This window comes from Marmota flaviventris, chromosome 2, assembly GCF_047511675.1.
Source record: "Marmota flaviventris isolate mMarFla1 chromosome 2, mMarFla1.hap1, whole genome shotgun sequence".
Taxonomy (NCBI): domain Eukaryota; kingdom Metazoa; phylum Chordata; class Mammalia; order Rodentia; family Sciuridae; genus Marmota; species Marmota flaviventris.
In genome coordinates this window covers 106,756,466-106,783,582 of record NC_092499.1, presented here as the reverse complement: position 1 = coordinate 106,783,582, position 27,117 = coordinate 106,756,466, and the positions used below count along the sequence as shown (strand labels likewise).

The following is a 27,117-nucleotide window of genomic DNA, read 5'->3' as shown; positions in this document are numbered from 1 at the left end:
TTCTGTGCCTTTTCCTGGCTTATTTCTTTCTCTTGCTCCCTCCTTGTCCCTCTCCTTCTCCTTCTCTTTTCCCTCTCTCCCTCCCTCCCCACCCTCATTTGCTTCTCTTAGATAAACTAGACTTTCTCTTTATTCCTTTTTCCTGCCCCTGCTTGTTTTATTTCTTATCTTTCAGTGGTCATTGACTTTTTAACATGCATTCTTAAAGTCAAAATGTAGTATTTTCCCTTCTCCCAAATAATATCCAAAGATTCATCTTACCATCAATGCTATTTTCCCCCAGAATTTTGATTCTTTGTTAAAAACAAGTCATGTTTACCATTGGTTTTTCAGTGAAAGCTTTAGATTTATCTCACACATTTATTAATTTCTTGCCTCACTACCTGGCAACGGTATGCCTTCATTCTGAATTCAGTTCTCTTCCTACCACAGTACTTCCTTTAGTGGTTCTTTCAGCAAGGTAGGGAAGAGGAAAGTCTCAAAATCTTCATTAGATTGAAAATGTCTTTATTTTGTCATTCTACATGAGTGATCATTTTTGCTGATTTCTTCTCAGCACTTTGAAGATACTGTTCGTTTCTCTTCTGGTCTTCAAATATTTGTGTCAAAATACATCGTACATGTTAGAAAGCACATACCGCATGAATGCAGTCAATGCATACATGTGATCAGAATTTAAATCGAGAAATCCAATGTGTAGACAGCACCCCAGAGGCCCTCATTCTCCCTGTTAGCTACTGTCCCCCAAAGGCTAAACATTATCTAGACTTCTACCAACACAGATTTTTTTAAAAAATCTTAATTCAAATAATAAATAAGGTTTTTTTAGAAAAAAATCAATACATAATGTACATATTTATGGGATACAGCTTGATTTGATACCTGTATGCAATGTGTAAAGATTAAATCAGGATCATCAGCACTTTCCTAGCAAATAGTTATCATGTATGTGTGTGTGTGTGTGTGTGTGTGTGTGTGTGTGTGTGTGTTGGGAGCATTCAAATCCCCTGTGCTGTGGAACAGTAGAACTTGTTCACCCTATCTAACTGCACTTTGACAACTGTTGTCCAATTTCCCTCAATTCCTCCTCCGAACTGTTTTCCTAGCCTCTGATGACCACTGTTCTATGTTCTAGGTGAAATCAACTTTTTTATGTGAGAAAGATTTGTGCAGTATGTGTCTTTCTGTGCCTTATTTATTTCACTGAGCATAATGTCCTCCGGTTCCATTCAGGTTGCCACAAATAACAACATTTCATTCTTTTTAAATGATTGAATAATGTTCCTTTGTGTATCTAATCATATTTGAATAATATTCCTTTGTATATATAATCAGATTTTATTTACAACAAAGATTACTTTTGTTTTGTTTTTTATTGATGCTGAGAAACCTGCCATAAGTCTAGTCTTTGTAGTCAATGTGCCTTTCAAACCCTCTAATTTCTTTTAAGATCTTATTTGTGATAATCTGAAGTTTTATTATGATATGTATAGCTGTAGAATTATTTTTATTCTATTTTATTGTGTTTCTTGGATCTAAAAATATGTTTTCCTAAGTTCTAGAAAAATTGCATCCACTATTTCTCTGAATATTGCTTCCTCTCATACTTTTTACTCCATCTTTCTGGAACTCTTTAGAAATATATACTGGATCATAATCTGTCCTCCATAACTTCTAACTTTTGTATCCTCTCTCTCTTGTATCCTCCGCCCCCTCGCCCTGTGTGTGTGTATGTATGTATGTATGTATGTAGATAATTTTTTTTCTACACTATATTCTGTATAATTTTTGGATTTGTCTTCCCTTTTGTTGATTCTCTCCTGTTGTATATGATCTCCTGTTAACCCCATTTGTTTTGGTTAAATTGAGTCCTTCAGAAAAGATATGTTGAAAAATAAAACGTCTGATAAAAACTAAAAATAGAAATTAAAAAAGATATGTCCTAACTTCCAGTAATGCAGGATGGGAGTACTGTCCTACAAAAAGAGTGTTCATCTTCTGGAATGAGTTCTTTCTTTTAAAACATTTTTCATTGGTGCATGATAATTACACATTGTTACATATTTGTACATGTACACAATATAATGGTATTATTTAGTCAATTATTTGGCTGTTCCCTAGTACCTTTTCTTTCCCTCTCTTCTTCTCTCCCCTGGTTCCTTTCCTCTACCAGTTTCCCTTCTGTTTTTATGAGCACTCCCTTGTACATTTTTTTCCCTTTCCTTTTTTTCTCTGTCACTTTCACATATGAGGAAAAAACCTATGAACCTTGACTTTGAGTTTGGCTTATTTCACTTAACATAATGTTCTCAAGTTCCACTCCTTTTCCTACAAATGACACATTCTCATTCTTTTTTAGGGCTGCATAAAACTCCATTGTGTGAGTATACCATGTTCTCTTTACCAATACATTCCAATGATGGACACCAAGACTGTTTCCATAGTTTGGCTATTGTGAATTGTGCTGCTATAAACATAGGTATGCAGTTTAGAGTATGATCAGTTTAATTCTTTAGGATGAATACTGAGGAGTGGTATAGCTGGGTCTACTCTTTTGAAAAATCTCCATACTGATTTCCATTGTGGTTGTACTGATTTATAATCTAACCAACACTGTGGAAGTGTTCTTTTTTCCTCACCTCCTCTCATTTATTATTATTTATATTCTTGATGGCTGCCATTCTGATGGAAGTGAGATGAAATTTCACTGTAGCTTTGATTTGCAGAAAATAGGGCCTTTTTAAAAAAATGATCTTAGACCAAGAGATTTGTATTTTATTTCGGAACATCTTTGACCAACAGAAATAATATGCAATTGGAAAATGCCCCCCTTTATTCTTAATCTAGAAGACATTTGCTTTTGTTTTATGATGATGGGGTTCAAACCCAGGGTTTTGCACATGCTAAGCACAAAATCTACCACTGAGCTGTACTTCAGCCCCTAGCAAAATGTTTTCTCCAAGCATCTGTCTGGAGACACAGTCATTCAGTGATGACAAGACAGGTTGACCGTGGTGAATTTGTATCTGCCACAGGGGGAGGTGGTGTGTTACTAGTTCACAGAGGCACAGGCCATCTACTACAAAGCCCTTGTTCTCTATCCAATAGCCCTGTTCCTGTGGGCTCAGATATATCCTCTAACAGTGTATCAAGATCATTTGGAGATAACACAGGATTAACAGCTGAAATGAGACAGTTACAACAGAAACTTGGGAAAGTTTCCAAAGCTCTGGGTGCGACCATGTAAAGATTTTTCTTTCTTGTACAAACAGATAAGAGCATGACTGGTATTATTAATCTTTAGATAACAAGCAAAGTTGTTGCAGTTTCCCATAAAAGAACTGTATGGGGGAAATGAGAAATACGTAATTCTTTGCTTAGAGTCCTATTAGTTTAGAATCCCAGTTTCTGAGATTTTTTCAACATGTGTCTCCATATATATATTAGGAAGAACTTGATACCTTCTATTCCAACTAAGGCAAGGGAACTGTAATTAGGTTAAATCAGAAGCCACAATATCTGCCACTGAAAAATGAACAGACAGGATCTTTGGCTGTAATGGAAGCAGCCCATTGCGGTGGTAGAGACTTAGCCACAAGGAGGGGAATACTTTCTTGTTGATCATCTGGACAGTTGAAGATTCCCACTCTGAGGCAAAGGGATGATGGAAAAGGACCATTATAGGCACAGGGTCTTGGATAGAGGTTATACAATTAAAATGAAGGTTGTTCACGTGGGTCCTAATCCACTATGGCTGGTATTCTTATAAGGAGGGGAAATTTGGACACAGAGACATGCCTGGAGGGAGGATTAGGGAGAAGAGGGAAAGAGAACACCATGAGAAGACTGGAGTGACAGTGTTATAAGTGAAAGAACATCTTGGGGCTCTCAGAAGCTGAAAAAGACAAGGAAGGATTCTTCCTCACAGGCTTAAGAGGGAGCGTTGCTCTGCCAACACTTTGATTTCAGACTTGCAACCTCTAGAACAATGAGGTGATGCATTTCTGTTCTAAGGTGTCCAGTCTGCGGTCCTTTGTCATGACAGCCATGGTGTTATGACACCATTTATTTCATTCTAAATTTCAGTGATTCTGTTTTGTTTTTTTTTTTAATTTCTAGAAGGACAACATGATTCTTTTCCAAATATATTTCTTCTTATTATACACTATCTTCTTGCAACATGTTTTATATTTTATCTGTTTAATCATTTTAAATACATTTTAAATACAGTTTCATTGCCTCCTTCATATAGTTCTATTACATTAAATTCTCAGTCTATTGTTTCCTGTTCTGTCTGCTTACTCTCACTTAGGGAAGATCATTTCCACTTGTGACTTATAATTTTTTTCCTTTTAATTGTGAGCTTCCTTTCAGCAAGAATTTTCCACACCTTGAGGATTCCCATGCCCCTTGGATTGTAAAACTATTTCTATAGAGTAGTTTCATTTTTTCTTAGGATGGTATCTCAGTGGATTTATTGGTCTGTAGCCAATTTTTATTTTAATTTCTTTACTAAGATTTCCTTACAGGTAGGCGACATGAGCCACCCTACCTGCCCTAAAAGGCTTGGAGTTTTTATTTCTTATAGTTGATTTTTGTACCACTTGGAATTAGGAAAAGACAAAGTGCCTTGTGCCTTCCCTTGGATGTGCCTTCTAGAAATCTTGATTTCATACTGAGCTGTCAGTTGCAGCTTTTCCCTTGTACAGCCCCCCTTCTGCCTCTCTTGTTGTGAAGTAGGCATTTTGCTCTGGACTTGACATTAGCGTCTGTGTCTAGCTCACGCCTTACTGGACCACCAGAGCACTGCTGCACAGTTGACAAGATGGCAGCTCTGGCTACACGTTGCTCTTCACTTCTGGGATCGGTGCATTTCTTTCTTCTTATTCTCTCTCACAAGAGTTGGGTTTTGTTTCAGAAAAGTTGGTACTACATCTCCCTCAGCATTTTTATGCATTTTTTTAATAAGAAAAGGGTTGGGGCTGTCCTTATACAGTCTGCCATTTCACTGGAACAGAAACCAGGACCAGCGTCTGACATTGAATGATTGTGAGGAATGGGCGGTACATGCTGATAGAGGTTTTCAGGAGGGAGAAATTCACCATGGAGTAGGCTTGCTGAGCACTGAGGAATGCTAGAGAGAGTTCAGAGAAGGGAAGGATTAAAGTGTTTTTTAATATATTTTTACATGTCAATTAGATATAGGACTATATGGGAGGAGAAAGTTATGCGTCTAATGTCCAGTGTGATCACATGTGCATAGTGCTTTTCTACAGATTGACACATCTCCTCTTCTTCCTGCTCTTCCCTATGTCTTTTCCTTTGTAGAAACAAAACTGCTCCGTGAACTGCAGGAATCCAGGTTTTTACAGGAAACACCACATCACTTCAAAACCTTACCATGCTGACTTAGTTCTCAAGGCAATGGATGATTGTGAAGAAAGGAATCAAAGATGTTCCCAGGGTGTATCAACCTGTAGCTAATGGAAGGAAAAGGCTCCAGTCAAAGTTTTGTTTTTTAATTTTTAATTTCATCAACTGTGACTTGGTTGTCTGAAGAGAGTATGGAAAGCGAATCCCCTGTTCCACTTAGGAAATGCCCTCAACACCTTCTAAACTGGAGCTGTCCACCTGATCTAACTCCTGGGGTGGTTACAAGATTAAATGAAAAAGGAGATGTGAACATGCTTTAAAATAAAAATGTGATATGTTAGGCAGGCACCATAATGTAATAGTTTAGAGTACAAATGGTGAGCCACACTGGGTTTGAAGCTAAAAGTCTGCTACTAACTGTTTGGGCATTTTGTTTAAATTACCTGTACTTCAGTTTTCTCACCTGTAAAATGGGGTTAGCAACAGATGTTCTTCTTAGGATTGTTGTACTTGAATGAGAAGGCATAGTGCCTGACATATAGTAAGTTCTTAGTAAGTGTTAGGTTTTTATCATATCTTTTAACACCATGATCTGTAGAAGAGAATTAATTTTAGGTTCAGGAACCCAAAGCAAATCTAGAGATCAGTATTTGAGAACTCTCTAAAATTGAACCCCAGATTTTTGGGGGACAGTGTTGTGTGTGAGTGTGTGTGTGTGTGTGTGTGTGTGTGTATAAGTGCATGTGTGCTCACACATGCCCACATGAATGTGCTTGTTATGGAAGAGTGCACATTTTCCGTGGCAGACAGTTCATATTTTTTATCAAGTTCAAATTTAAGATTTTGTTGGACTCTCAGGATCACAGAACTAAATACTTTTAATATTCCAAACAGTTTTTTGGCCCTTATTGAGCTCAATGAGCACTGATGAGGAGATGGGCACTGGTCATCATCCAGGTAGCTCTCTGTGTTCTTAGGGAAGAAATGGTGGCCTACTGAGGGACCTAAATGAGAGCCCAGAAATGCACCCAGGTTATTTCTGCTGAAGGCCATTAATGCCATGTGTTCCTTTCTGGTCAATTTCATTGCCAGGTGAGGCAATCTTATTACTATGATTATCTGTGAAAGGACTAAAGATTCATTTCAAGATTTTACTTGAAAGTAGCATAAAATTTTTTCCTCTTCTCATGAAACACCATGAGCCTTCTGGTCTTCCTAGTGAAAACTGAATGTCACAAGGTTAGGAGGCCTTGTTGAATTATACCAGGATACATGCTGGAAAACTCCCCAAACTTGATGAACTGTTAATAGTCACAAAGCTTGCTGGACATGGTGGTATGTGTATGTAATCCAAGAAACTCAGGAGGATTTCAAATTCAAGGCCAGTCTCAGTAACTTAATTTCAAAATAAAAAGGCTGGGTATGTAGCTTGGTGGTAGACCCAGACCCCACCATCCCTTTACCCCTCCCTACCCCTGCTTCAATGCCCGGTATTAAAAAATCACAGGCTCTTTCCTTCTATCCTTTGTATCCCCTTGACTTAGCCCAGGCACTTCAAGAGATTTGGAAAGACTTGCAAACATGTAAGTGTCAAACTCTATTTCTTTTTAATGATGTGTGTCATCTAAATAGTGATGCCATCAATAGGGAATGCTATATTTTGTTGTTTTCTTATGTTTTGCTCTCAGATGCCTTTTAACATATGTAAAAATATTTATATAGTTTTTCAGATCCACAGCATTCAGTACAGAAATGCTCTTTGGAGTTCTCCCTTTTGGTAATTTCATATTTAACTCAAAGGAAGTCATAGGCATATTGGGGGCAGATAGTAGGTACAAATCTGACAAAAAGCTAATGAGCTCTCCTGTGATTATCAGGGAGGACGGTGACTCATTAAATCTCATTTCCTGGGCAAGTCCACATAGGGAGAAGAAATTAACTGAAATAAAGGCCTGAGAACCTAATGCAGTCAGATTTATGAGCATCTGTATAAGCAGCCACATGATAATCAGTGCAAATAGTAAAATGTTTTAATGAGGTTCTCTGAAATATTTAATTAGTTACTCTATTAATTTTTTTCAAGTTTTGTTATTTTCTGTTAGGAATTGACCCCATAGCAGGGAGGGTCCTGAAATCAAGCAGGTTGTCTTTTGGTTGGATTCAATCCAAGCTGTGTTCCCCTCTGTAGGCTCTTTATTAACTACGCCATTGATATTCATAGTTATGCTGCAAAGAGGGTCAGAATGGTTAGAATCTGTAAAGATTTCTTTTGGTTCAAAAGTGTATGTCTCTACTTAGAATTAATCCTCTTCCAGGTTCCTTGGAGAGAATTACTTTTCATTCTGAGGGTTTTCCCCTGCTAGGAAGAATTTTCGCAAAACATAAGAGATATGAAGAAGGGATTGCAGTTGGGATTTGACACCTTAACTTCCCTTTATATATCCAATGTCACTTTCCAGGTGTTTCTATCTTATTCCTCAAAAACTTGGTCCTGGTAGCTTTTACAGCATACATTAGTTAAGTAGCAATAACTTAAGACGTTGTTCTGCCTGGAACCGAACAGTCTCTAAGACTGCAAATAAATTCATTGCCGGTGGGAGGATTTGGGATATCATAATCAATTGGGTGGGGTTGTGGTATTTGGTAGTTCTCAAATCTCACCCATTCATCAGGCCAGCTTCTTGGTTTGATCCTACCATGTGTGTTGGGACCTTTAATTCTATTTTCCAGGAATAGTCAGTTGCCTGGTGAGGGGAGACTAAGAAGTGATCTGTGTGGTACATGTCAACATACAACCAGATATCACCCAGTCACAGGACCTCATTTGGGAACTTCATCCTGACACAGGAGAAGCTGTTCTTAGTTTCTATTCTTTGCCTGATCTTTGTGTTTCCAGACCCCATCCATGCCATTGACTTCTAGACTTGTGACTGAAATCCATGCTTTCTACTATTAACCATGAAGAGACCAGTCACCTATAGGTATGATTTATTTTTAAAGGGCCATATGCAGGATTCCTAATGGAGAAATCATCCCAGATGGCCTTTTCATAGCAAAAATGAGTGTACCAGTACAAATGTCAGGATGGTTTAGATGAATTCAGATTCCAGCTCATGTTAAATGTCCAATATTTGAAGCTATTTATCTTTTAAGGTCTTCATTACCTATGAAAACATTGGGTTAGACCATGCCAAAAAGAGGAGGTGAGAGCGGGCATGGTGGTGCAGTCCTGAAATCCCAGTGGCTTGGGAGGCTGAGGCAGAACTATTGTGAGTTCAATGCCAGCTCAGCCACAGCAAGGAACTAAGCAACTCAGTGAGACTCTGAATTATTTTTAAAAAATTAGAAAATTAAATAAAAAAAAAATAGGACTGGGGATGTGGCTCAGTGGTCTAGTGCCCGTGAGTACAATCCCTGGTACAAAAAAAAAAAAAAAAAAAACAGGCAGGGGGAGGTTTGTGAGATTAATTCGTAACATGAAAGATGAGTAAGTGAAACTACCATATTATCTGGATTTAATAATACACATAAAACATTTCAATGTTTTAATAGTTCATGAAATCCTGTTGAGTTCATAAGTATGCTTAATGTAGTAGTTTGTTATTCTCTCCATAAATGTCTGTTATTAAAAAATCTTACAATCAATATTTTCTTGGAATTCAGAAAACACTGTTCATTCTCTCTGGCTAGAAAGTTTTATTCACAAATTATTTGCATATAGGGCCCATAAAAAGATCATGGTTAAATCTCTTTTTTTGGCTGATGAGGGGACAGGCAGGCAATTCTTTAAAAACAAATAAAAGGTGTTCAAGCTGCAGAAAACACACTTGAACTTGATAAATGGTTGAACCGACTCACAGTTTGGACAAGCTGCCCAAGCCCAAGCTGTAATGGGTAAGAACCTGACCCAAGGTCCTGTGGCAGATACGAAGTTAAAGGTGTATCTAAGGTTTGGGCCAAGACAGCAAAAGGGAAGGATCATATTCAAAGTGATACAGGTTTCAGAGGCAGAATCTATAGAGAACAATAAGAACAAAAACCTACGATAATATATTCAGGTATCTGTGCTTAGAAAATGTTTTGGAAGAATATGCCCCAAGTGTTACAGCGCTGAGGAGCAGGTGCTGTGGGAAAGATATCCAAGCACTCTTTTAATTTGTGTACTTATATTGCTAAAATATTTTATGATAGCTTATGACTTTTTAAAGTAAAAAACTATAAAAATAATTAAAGAGATAATTGTACCCCAGAAGTCAAAAAAGCTACTGAGATACAAACCTGGGAAATCCAGAATAATTTATTTAAACAAGTGTTTGTACTTGCTCTGCTTCCATCGCCACATTGCCCCAGTGCCCCACCCTCTGCCTTTTGGGTCTGCCCCTGACAATCTGGGGCCCCAGATAATCTCCCATTCTAATGGAACTCCACTTCCTGTGCTTTTTATGAACAGTGATGGAGGAGATAGCTGACCCATACACTGCAGAGGCTACTGGCTCAAGAAACACCCAGGAGGGGTTGGTGGCTGAGGTTCCCCTTCTGTGAACCTGGAAGGGTAGATCATTTGCTCTATGCCAGTCACAGAGGAGAGGACAAATTCCTGTTTTAGAAATCAAACATTCAAGTTTTCCAGTGCTGTACTCTGAATATGCCTGGGTTCCCCACTCCACCAATGCATGTGTTGAAATTTAATACCCAATGTGATGATGTTGGGTGGGGCCTTCAGGAGGTGACTCAGTGATAGGGATGGAGCCCTTTGAATGGGATTAGTGGCCTTATAAAAAGTTCAAGTTCATTCTTTCCAACACGTGAGGATGTGGCAACAAGGTACCAAAAGTGGAGCAGAAAGTAGCCCTCACCAGACACTGGATCTGCCAGTGCCTTGACCTTGGATTTCCCAGCCTTCAGAACTATGAGAAAAAGAAAAAAAAAGTTTCCATTATTTATAAATTACCCCCATCTAAAATATTATAGCAGCCAGGAAAGGCTAAGATCCCCATCCTTTGGAGTCTTGGGTCAGTGTCTTCCTTGATAGGTACCTTGCTTTCCCCCAAAGGCTGGAAAAGATAGATATCACTAGTGCTCCTACATTCTGGTGCCAGGTCAAGGCAGTTCAAAGCAGAAGAATATTTTTTTCTGTTTCATGTGCAGGATACCAGAAAGTGAAGGTATGTGGAGGCTCATCTGTGACTGTGAGTGGATAAAGCATCCCATAAATCTTCATCCATGATTTAAGTCATGAGGGTGAAGGGGTGCCATTGAAACTACCAACACCATTTATTTCTTTTCCCAGAAGATGCTGGCCCACAGGATAGAGCTCAGTCCATTTTAATTCTTGGTTTTGAGTCCATGCTGCATCTTCCTCCTCTGAGTGTCACTGACTGCCTGTTCCTATGCACCTTTTTACTTAAAATTCTTCTACAACTTTGGAAATGAGTGTGGCTGTCAGGTGTGTGCATATTTTCTGAGCTGAAAGTGATCTTAAGTGAATAAAAAAAATGCATTAATTTTCACAGGGATTGATAATTTTGCCTGGACCTCTGTGGTAAACATTTTGAAAAATATTCTTGTGGGAATACCCCGAAATGGCTTGTTGGTGGTATCCACTCCCTCCCCTGGGGCCACCTTCTTGTTTCACTGCAGAATTAGCCAAGTGGGCACAGGGTAATAGGTGAACACTCAGGAAACACTATGAGACCCTGCAGCAACCAGTGGAATCACAGAGTTGCTTTGCTATCTGCTGCTGCCACTTTGTATCTATTCTTTTCCCTTCAAACTTTAGTGGTTTTTCCAGTGCCCCGCCCCCCTTTGAAAACAACCAATGTAGCTAGCAATGGCCCAGGAGGGATTAATGTGAATAACAAATTATTATTCTTACATGTTTGAAGTTATAGGCCTATTATACTTGTCCTTTAGGGAAAAACTGGACTTTACCAAGCTTCTGTTATGCTCAACACATTTCAGTAATTATTTGTGCTAAGAGTTGGTTCCTTAGTTTAAGCTCAGCTTATACAAATTATGCCTTGGGGGAGGCTCCTTGGACTACTTGATTCACAGTGAAGGTTTCCCAACCCTAAAATAATCTTTAAATTCTCTAAATATTTTGCATTTTAGACTTTAACCATGACAAAGAGATGGTGAGCAAAGAGAACCTAGAGAAATTGTGTTTGTTCAGGAAGTGGTGGAGGAGAGGGGGTGGGCACAGGACCGGAGTAGTTTGTCCTTGAAACCCACAGAATGGTTGTTAGGGAGTAGAGGAGAAATAGGAATAGTGTCAATGTTGCAGTTAAGTGGCTGGCTCAAATATATCATCAGGTCCAAATCAGTTATGTGACTATGTGGTAACTATAAAATTTCTCAGAGCTATCCTCTGCTCATCTGTAATATAGGGATAATAAAATATTGATTTCAGTCTTTTAGAGAAGTAAATAATATAAATGAAAGTTCCTTACTATGCACATGCTCTTTAAAACATGTTTGTTTTTCTTCTTTTTTTTTCTTCTTTTTTTATGATAATACAATGATCTTGACATATCATACATTTGAATCAAATGGAGTATAATTTCTCATTTTTTCAAGTGTTTTTTATTCTTTTAAGCTAATAACTAGCTTGCTCTTGAATCTGAAATTCTGGTGATAGTCTCAAAAAAAAAGAAGACCCTCCAATGGGCTATTTTAACCAAAGAATGTAGGTCAAATCAATACAATAAATTTGCTACTGCTGCTACTTATTTGTGCAGCCAGATTGAAATCCCAGCAGGTCCCATTACTAGCTGTGTGACTCTAGAAAAGTTACTTACAATTTCAATGTCTTGGTTTCTCTGTCTGTAAACCAATAGTTCCTATTTCATGGGATTGTTGTGAGAATTAAATAAGGTATTTATCTATAAAACACTTAGAGGAGCACTATGAAGTTATTGTCTCAGTATGAGATATCTCTGAGCTTCATGGCAGCTCCACAGGGTAATTCTATGGAGATAGGAAGAAAATACATATGTTTATATTTTCTTAGGAGGCTCTGTTCTTCCCATGGGCAGGTCTCGCTATTTCTTAGGGGTGCCATATTGGCATTAACAATATGGTTGGGTTGAGCCACTTCTGGGAGGACATTTATGTGCCCTAGTTTCCTGTGAGTAGAATCTCTAACTTAAGTTGCCCTTCTCTCCACAATTACCATTAAAGGATTAGCTACCTGAGTTACAACAAACATTACAGAATTTTTCATTAACAATAACTTCTAAAACCCCAAATCCCATGGTCTTATTTCCTTTAGTGGAAAAAGAGTTTACTTCCCATTATCAAATGAACCGTGCTATCTGGGTAAAATTTCTGACAGAAAGAAAATAAGTGAATGAATGAAAACATGGTGGAATTAAGATCAGATATTAAGTTACTCAAGTAGAGGATTGAATGAAGTAACACCAAAACATCTTTCACTTAGCATAACGTTCTTCCATTCTATCCAAGTTGTCATAATGCCTTCTTTTCAACACTGAATGCTATTCCATTGTATATATGTGTGTGTGTATGTATATCATTTCCTTTATGCCTTCATCTATTGATGGACACTTAGGTTGATTTCATAATTTGTTTATTGTGAATAGTGCCTTAATGAAACATGAGCGTGCAGATACCTCTTTGACAAACTGATGTCAAATCTTCTGGATTAATATCCAAAAGTGGAATTTCTGGATCTCATAGTAACTCTGTTTTAGTTTTCCATAATGGCCATACTAATTTACACCTCCATCACCAATGTACAAGAATTTTCTTTTCTCCATATGAACATCTTCTTTTGGATCCTAGGAGTGTGCCTCAGTGTTGATATATATCCTTTCACTTGAGGATGAACCAAAAGTCTAAAATTGGAGGCTTTTATGGATGGGAAGCTCAGACATGCCCCCAGCTCTGCCTGTGATAGGCAGTTGCTTGGCACAAAGTGTACTCTCCGGTTGGTTGAGAAGGTGCACACACTTGAGGGCTTTGGACACATATGCGTGCAGGGCCTCTTCTGTTAAAAAAGAACTAAACATATTTTACAACTGTCTTGGTATAAAATGAGCATAACCCCTTCTGGATTCATTGTTATATACAGTCATACATTGCTTAATGATGGGGGACACATTTCGAGAACTGTGTCAGTAGGTGATTTTGTCATCATTTGATCATCATAGATTATACTAACATGCTACAATGTTACTAGGTGATACAATCTTAGAGGATCATTATTACACATACAGCCCTTCCTTAACTGAAGTGTTCTGTAGTGTGTGGCTGTGTTTATCATCATAGCATTCAGGGTTTTTTTTCTTATTATTTTAATATAACTCAGAACTATGACATTTTTCTGTGGTCCTCTGAAAGAATCATGTCTGGGCATGGTGCCTATGTGGGAGGCTTAGATGGGCTGGAGTGTGTTGGGTAATTGGTCCTAGCTTAAGCTCTTCCTTTCCTTGCAGAATTGCTCTTCTCTTGGGCATTTTCTCTGGAGCTTCATTCCTCTGCCTCTCAAGAAGCTCCCCTTCATCATTGGAGAGTCCATCTGTGGGTGCCACAGTATTAGAATTTCCTATTTACCAGTCTGTTTTCAGGCTAGACTCTCAGTTCAAGTTCAAGCAACACCCCTGTCTCCCCAGTGGTAAGCACAGTGTAGTAGAATTAATGAGTTATTCCACTTGATTGGGTAAAGGTATCACAGTCGGGGAAGCAGCATGCATGAATGGGGCCAAGGACATCTTAAGGAGGTTAATTCAGAAAATGAGCAGTGTTTAAAGACAGACTTTTTATTCCCACTTCCTACTGGCATCTGAACACTTGTGGACTTCAAAACGCAGAAAGAAGAGTAGACAAGATAATTCGAGAGTCAAGTAGCTTTATAAGACAGTTGCCTGCGCAGTAGGAACTCCCCACTGATTAACATTAACAGGAGCTCGATTCATACATCACACGGAGAACAGATCCCTAAAAGCTGATCTGCTGCCTCATTAGAAGCCAATCAAATGCTTTCAGTGTTGAGTAATTTGTTTGGCTGGGCTGGCTCCAGGGAGCAGAACAGCAACGAGGTTTCATGGTATTTTCAGATGTTGTTTCAAGGGTGGTGCAAGAGTGGTTCTGGCAATAAGGATGTTGTGGCTGCACCATAGGGTAAAGCTCTGTAAGAGGTTGGTCAAATCTGATGATATTTCTTGCTACTACATCTTCTCCACCAGGCAGAAACAGGCTTTATTTCACAGCAATACCCAATCTCAACAGCCACTCATTTTTGCAGAGATTCTTCAGTTGCAGGTGTATTAGGAACACCTGGGGATCCAGATGAGCAAGCAGACTCTAGGCTCATGCACAGAGCTTCTGGATCAATGGGTAGCCTAGAACTTTCAGGTTTAACAAGAATCCTGAGCACATAATGCTGCAGAGGACTTGGATCAGACTTTAAGTACATGGACATGGTTGATAAACTTGGAACAGTTAGAATCCTTTCTTCCGTTTCTGACCCCAGTGGTTTGTGCTGGAAGATCTTGGCTCTTACTTCTTGGATGTCTGGAACATGGTATAATTCTTAAACTTGGAAGGAAACTAGAAGCATTCCCTGTATGTCTCAAACCAGCTCCTTTGCATATCCTAAATCTCCCAAGAGTTCTTGCTCTTCTGATTTTAGGGTTGACCCTTGGATGTCTGCAACAGAGTTGAGTCTTTTTCCAACTCGGAACTGAGTCCTATGCTGTGAAACCAGCTCTCTGGAACTCTGCACTGGGGTTCCATTTGCTATTAAGTGCACTAATGAAGAGGGACAGGCAATTATTATTATTTATTTCACTAATTAGCCAGATAATCATTCATTCTGAAACTACGCAGGGTTGGAAATCTGTTCGTCTGTGCCCTTTGTCTGATGCGGATTCATTTTTTTTTTTTCCCCTTTCCTTTACAAAAAAATGGCTGCTTTGTTAAATGAGGGGCAAAGGCAGGAGGTGAGAAGGGGAAATTAAAAAAAGAATGAGAGATCATTTCTGAGCTGTGAAGATAATGCAACAAGGAGCCAGAGTCCATAAAAACATCACCTTTCAGTCTCTGAAGACATAATGCTTGATGATAACCATAAAACATGTTGGTGCAAAATAAATTGCTATTCTATTCAAATCCTTAAATGTACTACTGTGGATGTCACTGGAGATATGCAACTCTTTTTTCCAATCCTGAGGTATATTTTATCATAATTTGTGGGGTGGGTGACAGCCTTGTACACATGATTGCCTTTTCTTGCTCAGTTAGCTTGTCAAGGTCAGAGTCCTTTGGCCTTTTATGAATGTAGGACTATTAAGAAATGAGCAGGATAACTGAACAGCATGGAGAGGAAACTTTATTTTTCTTCACTAATAAATACATTTTTTTCATGGTGTTTGCTTTGGGAAGCTACCCTTTTCCATTTCAGGTTCTTTGAGGGGGATGGGAGGAAGCTGTTAGTGCTGCTGCTCTGATGTTCTGCTTTCGATTTTTGTTGTGACATGGAAGAACTTTGGGGAAGTTGCGATTCATCTTCACTGCTACAAAATAAAAGGTCCAGGATCATTTCCACCCTCATGTAGAATTTTTTTAAAAACTTTTTAAAAAAATATCTTTAGCTGTAGATAGACACAGTATCTTTATTTTATTTATTTATTTTTATGTGGTGTTAAGGACCAAACCCAGTGCCTCACACATGCTAGGCAAGCACTCTACCACTAAGCTATAGCCCCGGCCCCTCATGGAGAATTTTTAAAGGTAGGTAATTACAATGTGAAATAGATTCTTAATATAATGCTATTTTTGAAAGCCATTTTCTAGATAAAACTAGCCTGGTGGATTAAGCTGAGAGTTTTATTTGTTTGTTTGTTTGTTTTTATTTTTTTAAAGATTATTTGGGGGAGATAATGAGATCCAAGGTGATAGAATGGCAGAAGCTATAGCCAAGAATCTCAGTATAAGAAAATGAGAGATGGTGGCCATTTTTTATAGAAATGAAAACCCTTGGTAAGCAGGTGGAGGGAGTTTGAATTTTAGCAAAAGCAAAAGAAGGTTTCATTTGCCTAAAGGATGACTTAGGGTGTTAGTCAGCCTTCCATCACTATAACAAAGTACCCGTGATAATCATTATAAAGAGAAAAGGGTTGTTTCAGAGATCCATGATCAGTTAGCATTGCCCGGTTACCTGTGGCAGCTTTTCAGACCTCAGTATACATATAAGTTGGTAGTTAAAGTAAGCTTTACAAGCAGTTGACCCCATCATGGCTCAAGTGCATGGTGGAGCGAAACTATTTACCTCATGGTCAGGAAGCAAAAGAGAGTAAAGAGGGGGCTAGGGTCTCATAATCGCCTTCAAGGGCATGCTCCCAATGATCTTAGGACCTTCCACTAGGCCCTACCTACCTCTTGAGGTTTCCACACCCTCCCAGTAGCACTTTTAACATATGGGCCTTTGGGAGACATTCAAGTTCCTAACTGTAGCACTTAGCAAGCTACCATAGCTTAACAATGCACTCTGCCTTTTTCTCAACAGGTTGAAGAATTCAGTGTAAGGAATTTCTAGCCTGAATGGTTTTCCCTTTAGTGGGCTCTTGTGTTGCCAATAGCACCAGAAATTGCTGATAGACGACGTCAAAGCTTTCTTGTGCAGAAAGCTTGAAAAATCATTGTTTCCAGGTCTTTGATGGCTCCTACCAAACTTTCAGAAGCCTCTCAGATGAAACTTTTTATGTCCCAGTATCCTGGAGGTATAAGCGCTAATTCTGGTAGAAATGGCAGGAACCATGTCTTGGTATCTCTTCTATCCACCACTGCAGTGGTAATACACTTACCAAAAGGAATAGCGAGAACTTTAAAAACAAGAAGCCCTTTACAATATTGAATGTGTAAATCCTAACACATTAATTTATTGAAGTTGGTCTTTACTTTTTAATAGAAGACAATAATGTCATAAAGAAACGTTCACCCTACTTAAAAGTGAAATTGCCAAATTCAAGAACCACTTAAATATAGTGCTGGCATATTACCAAGGAATTTGAAAGAATTCTGCTCTCGAAAGTACTTTCAAGAGCTCTAGGAGAAGGAAAATTTGAAGGTACTAAATTTCACTAGTCAAGCTGCATTTTTAGACTTTCAATAAGCTACACTTCTCCTGAAGGGCATCTCAGTGAGTTATGCACACTGCCAGATGACAAGAAACAGAGGTGAGTCCCAAATGCCAGAAGCCTGGCTCCAGACTAGTCACTGGAAGGGATTGAATTTTGTAGTAATCATTCAACATGGGAAAAGATAGTGAGAGCTAAGAAAAGAGCACGGCTGAATAGAAAGCAAAAACGGAGTTGGAGGAGGTGAAGGTCCAGCCTTTAGTCCAGCATGGAGTGGGCTGGCAGAGCTAGATCAAGGCACTGGCTGCAGGTGGCAGTGTTTGCTCCCAATAAGCAGAGGCTCCCAAAGTGGCACCTCTTCAGACCTGGAGCAACTTAGGAGGGGTCGTCCAAGTGTGTGTTCTGTTTTCCTGATAGACTGTGATAACAATTTGCATTCTTCCCTTCCCCTCCAAAGTTCTCCCCCTGGTGTCTGTGTGGCTTGCTTTCTAACTTCATTGAGGATTCTATGCAAATATCACTCATCAGCACCCCCTTCTTTCTGCAACTGCCCTACCAAGAATAACTGCCTCCTCTCTACCTCACCTTCCCTTTCTTCTGTTCATAGCAACATAGTATATTGTTTGTCTTCACGGATAGAAAGTAAGTTCAATGAAGGGAGCGTGTGTATATGGAACCCCCCAACAATGGAAGTTATATTCACTGCTGTATTCCAGTGCCTGTGGGGTAGTGGGAACCCAAAATATTCTTGTTGAAAGAATAAGTGAACAGTAGCAACAGTGGCTTCCCTTTCTTAGGCACTTTTCCCAAGTGCTAACGTCCCTGCACGCCTCAGAGTGTGCCATTGAGATGCCTTACAAGGTAGGTCGCTGTTCTGTCCCACTCTGTTTTACACAGGAGGGTGCGCCTTTAGTGACCACACATGCACAGAACCCTGCTGTAAGGAATCCAGAGCTGCCCTGAAGATATTAACACTATGCACCTTTTCTTAAATAAAATTTTCTATCACACCGATTTAAAAAGAAAACAAAATTAAGAAAACATCAAAGTTACAGAGAAGTTAGTAGGACTGGAGAATTTATCTCAGGCGATTCTTAATTTTAACAGTTTCCTGGAAGAGACCCTTTGCTTCAGGTCGCCATAGTTAGAGGAGAAAACGCAAGATACCCACATAAATTTAAATTTCCAGATAAGCAATGGGTATGGATAAAGTTTAGCATAAATAAGTCCCATAGAGCATACAGAATAAGTATAAAGTATACACTATGTGGGACTTATGCTAAACACTATTCATTGTTTATTTGAAAGAAAACAATATATGGGACATACTTATACTAAAACAAAACAAAAACCCTATTCTTCATCTAAAATTCAAATGTAATTGGCATCCCATACTTTGTCTGGCAATTCTACCATTACTCATTTTATTTTCTAACAAGATAAAGCAGGAAAATAATACTGAAAATAAGAGCAATAAAAACAATTACTGTTTCTGCTCCCCAGGAACTGTCTGTTCTTTGCATAAATTATCTCTATTCTTCAAGGGAACCCTGTGAGGTAAATATTATCTCCCATTCATAAGTTATGAAAACTGAAACTCGGGATGAGTAATTTACCCAAAGCTACACAGCCAAAAAGCCCATCTTTTTTCAAAACGCTTATCATCATCTGACATAAAATATTTTGATTTTTTTCTATCTCCCCACTACAAAATATGTTCTATGTCTCTAGGAACCTTCCAATGCCCCAGTTTGTCTGATTCCAAGAATAAAGTTTCCTAAGACCCACTCTGTCTGTGAGATGTTAAGTTAGAGCTGATCCATAGTAGTTCTTAACTGAACCCCCAAGGAGCTGCAGGGATCTGGAAGCCCATCTTGACTTTCCTGGACTTCACATCCAAGGACTTTTTGTGCCAAGTCTAGTTGATTCCCTGTGAGGTCACTGAGACTTTTGTATTATTACATTTTTTTCTGTTCACTTGAAAATAACTAAGGATAAACAGAAAATAGCAATGGCTTGTGCAATTTCAGTCTCCAAGTCCCATGCATTTTATTCTAAATGACAATATTTAACAACAAAATTGCTTCATTTCAACCTCATTGCATTTCTTCAAGTGGGAGTACTATAATTTAAAAATAATAAATGCAACAGAGTGAATATATTGCTTTCATTAATCCCAATACTGCTTATTTTCAGCACTTTTAAATTATTTGGGTGTGCTCAATAGATTTAGTTGAAGTGGAAAAAGAATCATTCAAATTTCAGACCATTTGCAATTATCAATTTATCTGCTGTTTTCCAGCCAAGTAACTGAACTTCAAAGTAGCATTTAGTTTGAATGATTTCTTCCCCACCCCCTGCCTGGTATAAAACAGTGAATTAGTCAAGTAAAAATGTCTGTGGAATTGAAGGTGCTATAAACAAGGGCATCACATCCTCTGAATTATCAGCCAGTACAGGTGCTGTTGATTGCATGTCATGGCATCCCAAGGACATCCAAGTGACAAGGGAAACTTCCTGCCTCTATGCCCAAAGTGAAGGAAAGAATTAAGGCAATGATCTAAACATTTCATTTCCCACCTTGCCTTTGCTTGATTTCCTGAAAATTAAAACAAGGCATGAAATCCTAAGGTCCATAAGAACCAGAACTTAAATATGAAGTTGCCAGATAATAGTATAGGACACTTTGTTAAAGCTGAATTCCAGAAAACTGAGTAATGTTTTTAGTATAAGTATGTTCCAGATAGTGTATTCTATATTTTTATTTGAAGAATCTGGTAACCTCAATGGGGACCAAGACTTGGCATCTTATTAATTTACCTGGTACTGTTCTTTAAATACACATGGCAGGGACTAATTATAAAGTCTGGAATTCATTGAGTGATTGTTATGTGCTGAACATTATTCTACATGCTTTATATTTACTATCACCCAATCCTCACGGCAGTCATGTCAATCAGATATGTTGTTATCCCATAATACAAATACAGGAAAATGAGACTTAGGATTTGCCTATAATCTCAGCAAATACAGGAAAATTAGGCTTAGGATTTGCCTACAATCTCAGCAAACGTGGTGGTAAGTGATAAGTGGTGGTAGAGACAGAGTCCTTTCTGATTTCACTACCCCATTGTGCTTTCTAATTAAGTGGAAACAAATGACCAGTTGCAGGTGGGAATCTGTGACCACTCTACTTTTCTTTAAGGGGACAGATGGAGTCTTAAAATCAGACGGTCATACTCAGCATTAAGCTTTGCATTGTGCTCAATGCATACATCCAGTACTCATCTTCTTGGCAAATGAACTGACCCTTCCCCTTATTAAAAGGAACCTCCCAACTCAAAGAAAAATAAAAATTCAAGGCATGCAATGCAAGGGCAGGAATTGGGCAAAACTTCAAATGGGTTAAAGCGGTTCTCAAACAATTAGTTGTTTTGAATTCAGTAAAACTGTTATTTCATTTAATTTTCAATTCATTATGGGTTGCCCCAAGATGTTAAAGCTTAATTTGAGGCGGGGTGGTGAATTGTAGATTTGCTTAAATTTAAGCTCGATTTCCTAATTGAATAATGAGCAAGTTCATTTGCAAACAGACCATGTTCCATGCTGAGGGTCTCCTAGTAAACATTTCTTCTTAAAAATCGATTGCTTCTAATTATTGAAAAGATTATGAAGCAGCATTTTGAGAAAACCCCAAAGAAGAAAACAGTGCCCACGACACGGCACAACTGTTTTCATTTTTGCACATTCCTTTCCTGTTACTGATTTCTGAAGTGGCCAGAACTGACAGAGATTCCACAGAGCTTGTTACAAATGAATTCATGGTTTCTGTCAAGAAGAAACTGCCAACATAGAAGAAAAAGCAGATGAGGAAAGGAAACCCATCTTGCAGTCTGAGCCAATTTTACTTTTGTTCTTTAAAAAAGATAAACAGGGCATGCAATGAAGTGTTAAGTAGCTTTCTCTTCATTCACTATAATTGTTCTCCTTCACTTCAAAGGCAGTGATAAACTGAAAACCAGTTTCTGGGTTCTGAAATAAGGAGGTCCAAGCACCTGCCACAGAATTAATGGAAAGAGACTAACATTAAGGTGGTGCTTCTCTGTCCATCCAGAACTTGTTGGACACTCATGGTCCTGGACTGCATGCTAGAAATTAGCAAATATGTATTAAAGTTGAACTTGTCATTCTGTGACAAAGGTCTGAATGGTTGCAGGCAGATCTTTGTATTAATGTAATAAAAGTATCGACATGATAAGAAGGAAAACAGACTCTCTTCCCAAAGTGACTGCCAGGACACTAGACAGTTTTCACGTGTGCCTGGAAGAACTTTGGATATTTGTCAGGGCTTTCTCCTTCAATCAGTTAGCAGTACTCCTGGAAATGAGAAGACTGGTGAAATACTTCAAGGAAACAATTCTTTGCCAGAGAATGAAGGAAATAGACCACAGCCCTGGCAGAACTGCCTTGTTATGTAATACTACAAATTGTTCAACCATGGGATCCATGCAGGGGCTGTGGGGAGCAAGCTATACTAGCGGAGTCGAGTGATTTACATTTGAAAGCCACAGCTGGTATGAAAATAAACATTGAATCAGTTCCTTCCTCTAACTCCATGTTCCATTAGAATAACTACGGTAGGTGACATTTTTCACATTTTAATTGGTGTTTTGCTGATTTTATCAGAATTTCTGCTGATCGAAGCAAATTGGCTATTTATTTATTTTGCAATGAAGCTAACTGTTCACTGCAAGTTTAATGTACTGTAATGAATTTTAAATATCCTCCTAGTCAGATTACAAAGTGTTTGAATCAAGACGTCCTTGTTCCACTTAAATTATTAATTACTCAAATGGACAAAAGGTAACTTTCAGATAAAATGTCACATTTTAAATGGATCAATTAGATGGAAATATTAGGCTTGCATTAGAAGGTATCGGAAAATAACTGTTTCCCCTGCCATCTGCTTAACCCACTCGTACCTGCTTGGTTATTAGACATATGATAAATACTTTCATTATTAGTTTATTTTCAGTAGCTTACAGAACAATAAGTTTTTATGTTATTTACACTCCAGTGACTTTGGTTTAATTGGCTTCTTTTATGTTATTTATATAAATATAAATCATACTGGGTTTTAAAGTATTAATGATGCATTTTATGTTGTAATGCTGTTTTTGTCCAGACTAGCACTCTATAAATTCACACTATCCATGGGTAACAGCTAAGGAATTTTACAAAATCTACTTCCAAAGTGGAAGTAAATGCACTCTGAACCTTAGCAGAACTTCATGCATGGGGTGAAAAGATCTACCAAATTGCATTCTATTTGCAATTGAGTTAGCAAATTAATTTATTCAAATAGGGCAATTCTCAGGTCTGTATGCTTGGGAAACAACATAGACTTTTTTTTCAAGGCACCATAACAAAGCAAAGCAAAAAAAAAAAAAAAACAAAAAACCCATTTAAAGAAAACTGAGCTTTGAGTCTTGGTCCTGCCAGTTGCAGGAGTGGGTAGAGTCTACCTCCACCGCTCCCAGTGATTGCACCTGACAAGTGAGGAGGTTGGTTGAAAGATCTTCTGGCTCCATGTAAATTTCTGCAGTTCTAGGGTTTTTTATGTATACCCATTTGGTGATCTTTGGACATTTTTCTCTCAACTCCTAAGAAGATTTCCATGAATAGAGAGAGTTATCTTATGTAGTTTACATTTTAAAATAAACTTTTAGATATAAATAGACTTTTCCAAGTGACTCTGTGCTAACTGGCTTCTTTCAGGGATGAAAAAATATATTTAAAGGGCTGGGGTATAGCTCAGTCATAGAACACTTGCCCAGCACACAAGAGGCCCTGGGTTCAATCCCCAGCACTGCAGAATAGAAATATTAATAATAAATATATTCAAAATAAAGTCAGCCAAAGATGTTTTGGATGAACAACTGGTGTCTTTCAATTGTTGGTCAAAAAGCAATGCCCCCAGTATGTGTGTGGTGGAGGACCACAAATAAAGAGGTACATTTAAACTAAATAATCACAGAGTAATGTGACGGGAGGGGATGGTTGGGTTCATTTGGGGGAAATTAGGTGCCCATCCAAAACAGAGTCTTGATCTTATTGGTGACAAGATAGCACATGGAGAATGATGAGGTGCTTCTCAAGCCTTCATTTCTAAAACATCACTGGTGCCCTACTCAAACTCTGGTCTTCCTATCAAGGGGTGTGGGATGTGAGCCGAAAAACCTGCCTTTGTTGCTGTCTTAATGTTTTCAGTTTTCAAAGCACCCAAAGAGTGGCAGGACAAGATGATTTTACTCTTGCATATGTATCCGATACAAGAACTCTTGGAATTGAAGAGATCTTCTTGAAAGAAAACTTTGATCTAGTTTCTTAATCTCTCAGCCCTTATTTCCTTGTTTGTAAAATACAGATGGTGGTAATTCTTTCCTTATGAGGTTGTTCTTAGAAATCAATGAGGTCTGTGGAGCCCTAGCACGTACCTTGTTCCTAATAGTTGCTCAATAAATGGGTATTATTATAATGCATCTTCAGGGTGGCTACTCCAAACTCTAGAAGGACGTCAACCCATCAGTCATGCTACTAATTTGGGCATATTTTCAACTCAGATGGAAACTACAAGGGAATAACAAGTGTTTGTTTAGTAAGAATTATGTCACTGAGGAGGAGAAAGAACCCCTGATACTGAAAAAAAAAGCACTACACAACACCCTTAAAAAATAACTAGTAGGCAATGGTAGCTGCTTTCAATATGAACTGAATGCTGTCTTAAAAGAAGGTAGGAGGATCAGCTGGTGGAAAGAAACTAAAAGAGATGGCTCTTTTGGGTTTGTACTGGAGCTAATGAGGGAAACTCACATGGCCACGTTGATGAGTGTGGCATAGGTTAACTTCCTTGCCTGGATAGGCTTTCAGCTTACAGGACACTTAGGAATTTTCTCTGTCTGCTGGGCAGCTCAGTGGAGCAAGTGGTTCAGATGTAATTGTCTATTTTCCAGATGAAGTTATTGAGGCTGAGAGAGGTAAATGGTTTTGCCCACAGCAGAGCTTAGGCCAGGACCTCCTTCTCTTCACAGAAGCTGCCTTGCTGAGTAGTTGAACTTAATGAAAATAAATAGATAACAATTATGAAATGATTCATTGGATCCTCACAACCATCCTGAATAGGTAGATTTACTACTATGGACTTCATTTTACAGATAAGGAAACTGAGGCACACAAAAGTTGTGATTTATGCCTTATTATCCAAAGTTAGTTGAAAATGTGGGGTTTAAAGACAGAAAGTCTGGCTCCAGAGTTCACATTCTTCACAGAGTACTCTACCTCCTCTGCGTGGACCAGGATTGACAGTAAAGTATAGTTCTCAAACCTTAACAAGCATCACAATCACTGGGTAGGCATGCTAAAATCCTGATGACTGGGACCCTGCTGCCAGAGCTTCTGATTCAGTAGGTCCTGAGTGGAACTGACATTCTGCATTTTTAACAAGTTCTCAGGTTGATGCTGATGGGTGGGAGGCCACCCTTTGAGAATCAGGGGTCTACACCAGAGGTAAACTAAATGGTTCCATAAGGACCATTGGCCCAAAAAAGGCTAGTAAGTATCTGACCTGGATAGCGTAACCCAAACCTGCAGCACTTGAGTAGACTTGTATATCAAGGCTTCTGAAGGATCCAGAAAGTACAAAAGTAAATCACTTTCTTGGATCCTCATAGAGGACTCCTCTTGTAAACGTAATGGCTTTGTACAGCTATGGCCATTTCTAGGGACTGGGGATAAGGAGCAAGAAAAATCACTGGATAGCTCCCAGTAACCACACAGGTGCTATCAATTAGAATGATTATAGAGGAAGCCTGGAAATGGACAGAGAAGGACAGTTGGAAGGGAAAATAGGAGCATCATCTTTTTGCTGTCCTAACAGGGGCGGGGGGCGCTGAAGGAAGACAGTATTCAGATCTCTAAAACTATGGCTGCTTTCCTAAAATTTTTGGTGTCATGATTTTAATGACCAAGGTGGCAGTTTGGTAACATTTGCTTTAAAATGTCCAGGCTATACTGAACTTGCTTATTCATTTGCTGACAGGTTGCAATGAAAATAGCACAGCAGTGAAGAATACAGTAAAGACTTTATGTTCTTGTGTGCTGCCATTTAATATTTAATATTGTTGCCCAAGTGGCCTTCTCATTGCATTCATTAAACTTCAAGTGAAAAAAAACACTAATCATTCTGGTTGATTAAATTGTTCATATAATAAAAAAATAAATAAAGTCTGAATGGTGGTGATCAACTTTGCGTAGAATCTGGTGCCTCACGGTTCACCTGCCTAGAGGTCAGTAAGCTCCACCTTCAAGTACCCTCAACTGTGCACATCCAGGCACCTCACATCCAGTCTTCATAGAGCTCCGCAGTCCTTGAGGAGGGGATCTGCTCTGTGTCAGCTTAGCTAAGTATCCAAGACACTGAACTTAATAGAAGACAGGAGTACTTGGCAGAGAACCCAGGGCTGTTGCTTATCAAATTCTCATTTGGGAAGAAACACATCTGGGGAGGATTTCCTGAAGGCAAGATATTCTTCTTCCCCTTGTCTACCATGGTACAATGTTGGGTAAATCACCAGAGTCAGGGACCCAGTACCATCATTTGACCATCTCCCCACTGCTTTACCAAATTGTTCACACTGAATCATTTCCTTCAGCGTTTACCATTTACTTGCACTGAGCAGTGTGAAAAGATGGCTAGAAGACCTTGTACTCATATTTACTTTAATGAGCAATGGATTGCAACATCCTTATGTTACACATACAAATCTTTATGAAAAATTTCAAACATATAGAAAATAATGAACTCCAAAGTAGTCATGAAAAAGTGACTTTTTGCCATATGTATTATTTTTGAAAAATAAAATATTATATAGTTTAATGCTCCTCTCCAAATCATTCCAACTCCCCAGAGTTATCCACTGCTCCAGAATTGGTATGTATCTCTCTTATCCACTTTGTGTATGCTGTCAATGCACATTCTAGGGTCTACAAACAGTAATGTAATATGTCTTTGAAGGTTTTCAAAAGTTTATGTAAGTATCATACAACATCTCTTTTTGCACATAGTGGGCTCTTTATGAAGACATTGAGAAACTTTTAGTGGGTCTTATGCTGAACTTCTAATTTGTTTTTCACGTGAACATCATGGGACATGAAAATGGTATTCCTCTGTGTACAGAGGTGGTTGGGAATCTGGACTCCAGTTTGTCACACTGCTTTATCAATTGTGGGAACTTGCAGTCACATTGTGTTATCTACTTCATTGAAACAGTTCATCAGCTTATTTGCCCATGCAATCATTTTGCCATTTAATTTCTTGACACTTGCATTTATGTTTTTGTAAGAATAAATTTATTTTCAAAATTGTTTTGAGCTCTACCTTTTTTTTTTACCCCCATTCAATGCTTCCTCAAATTACACAACACCTGCCACTCCTTTACCCCTGAAACGTTGAACAGGACAATTGATGTTGTGCTTAGCAAAATTAATTTTATAAATATAAAATATGGATGCATCATCTGTCAGTATCCAAGAACATGGATGTAAATGTGCAATGGATTTCCATGTTAAAAATACTTCTTAGCTGGGT

The 27,117-nt window shown here is 38.5% G+C and overlaps 1 pseudogene; it reads left to right on the top strand.

Annotated features, from left to right (window-relative positions):
• LOC114082317 (high mobility group protein B1-like) overlaps window positions 1–27,117 on the top strand; it is a 67,904-nt pseudogene that overhangs the window by 1,093 nt on the left and 39,694 nt on the right.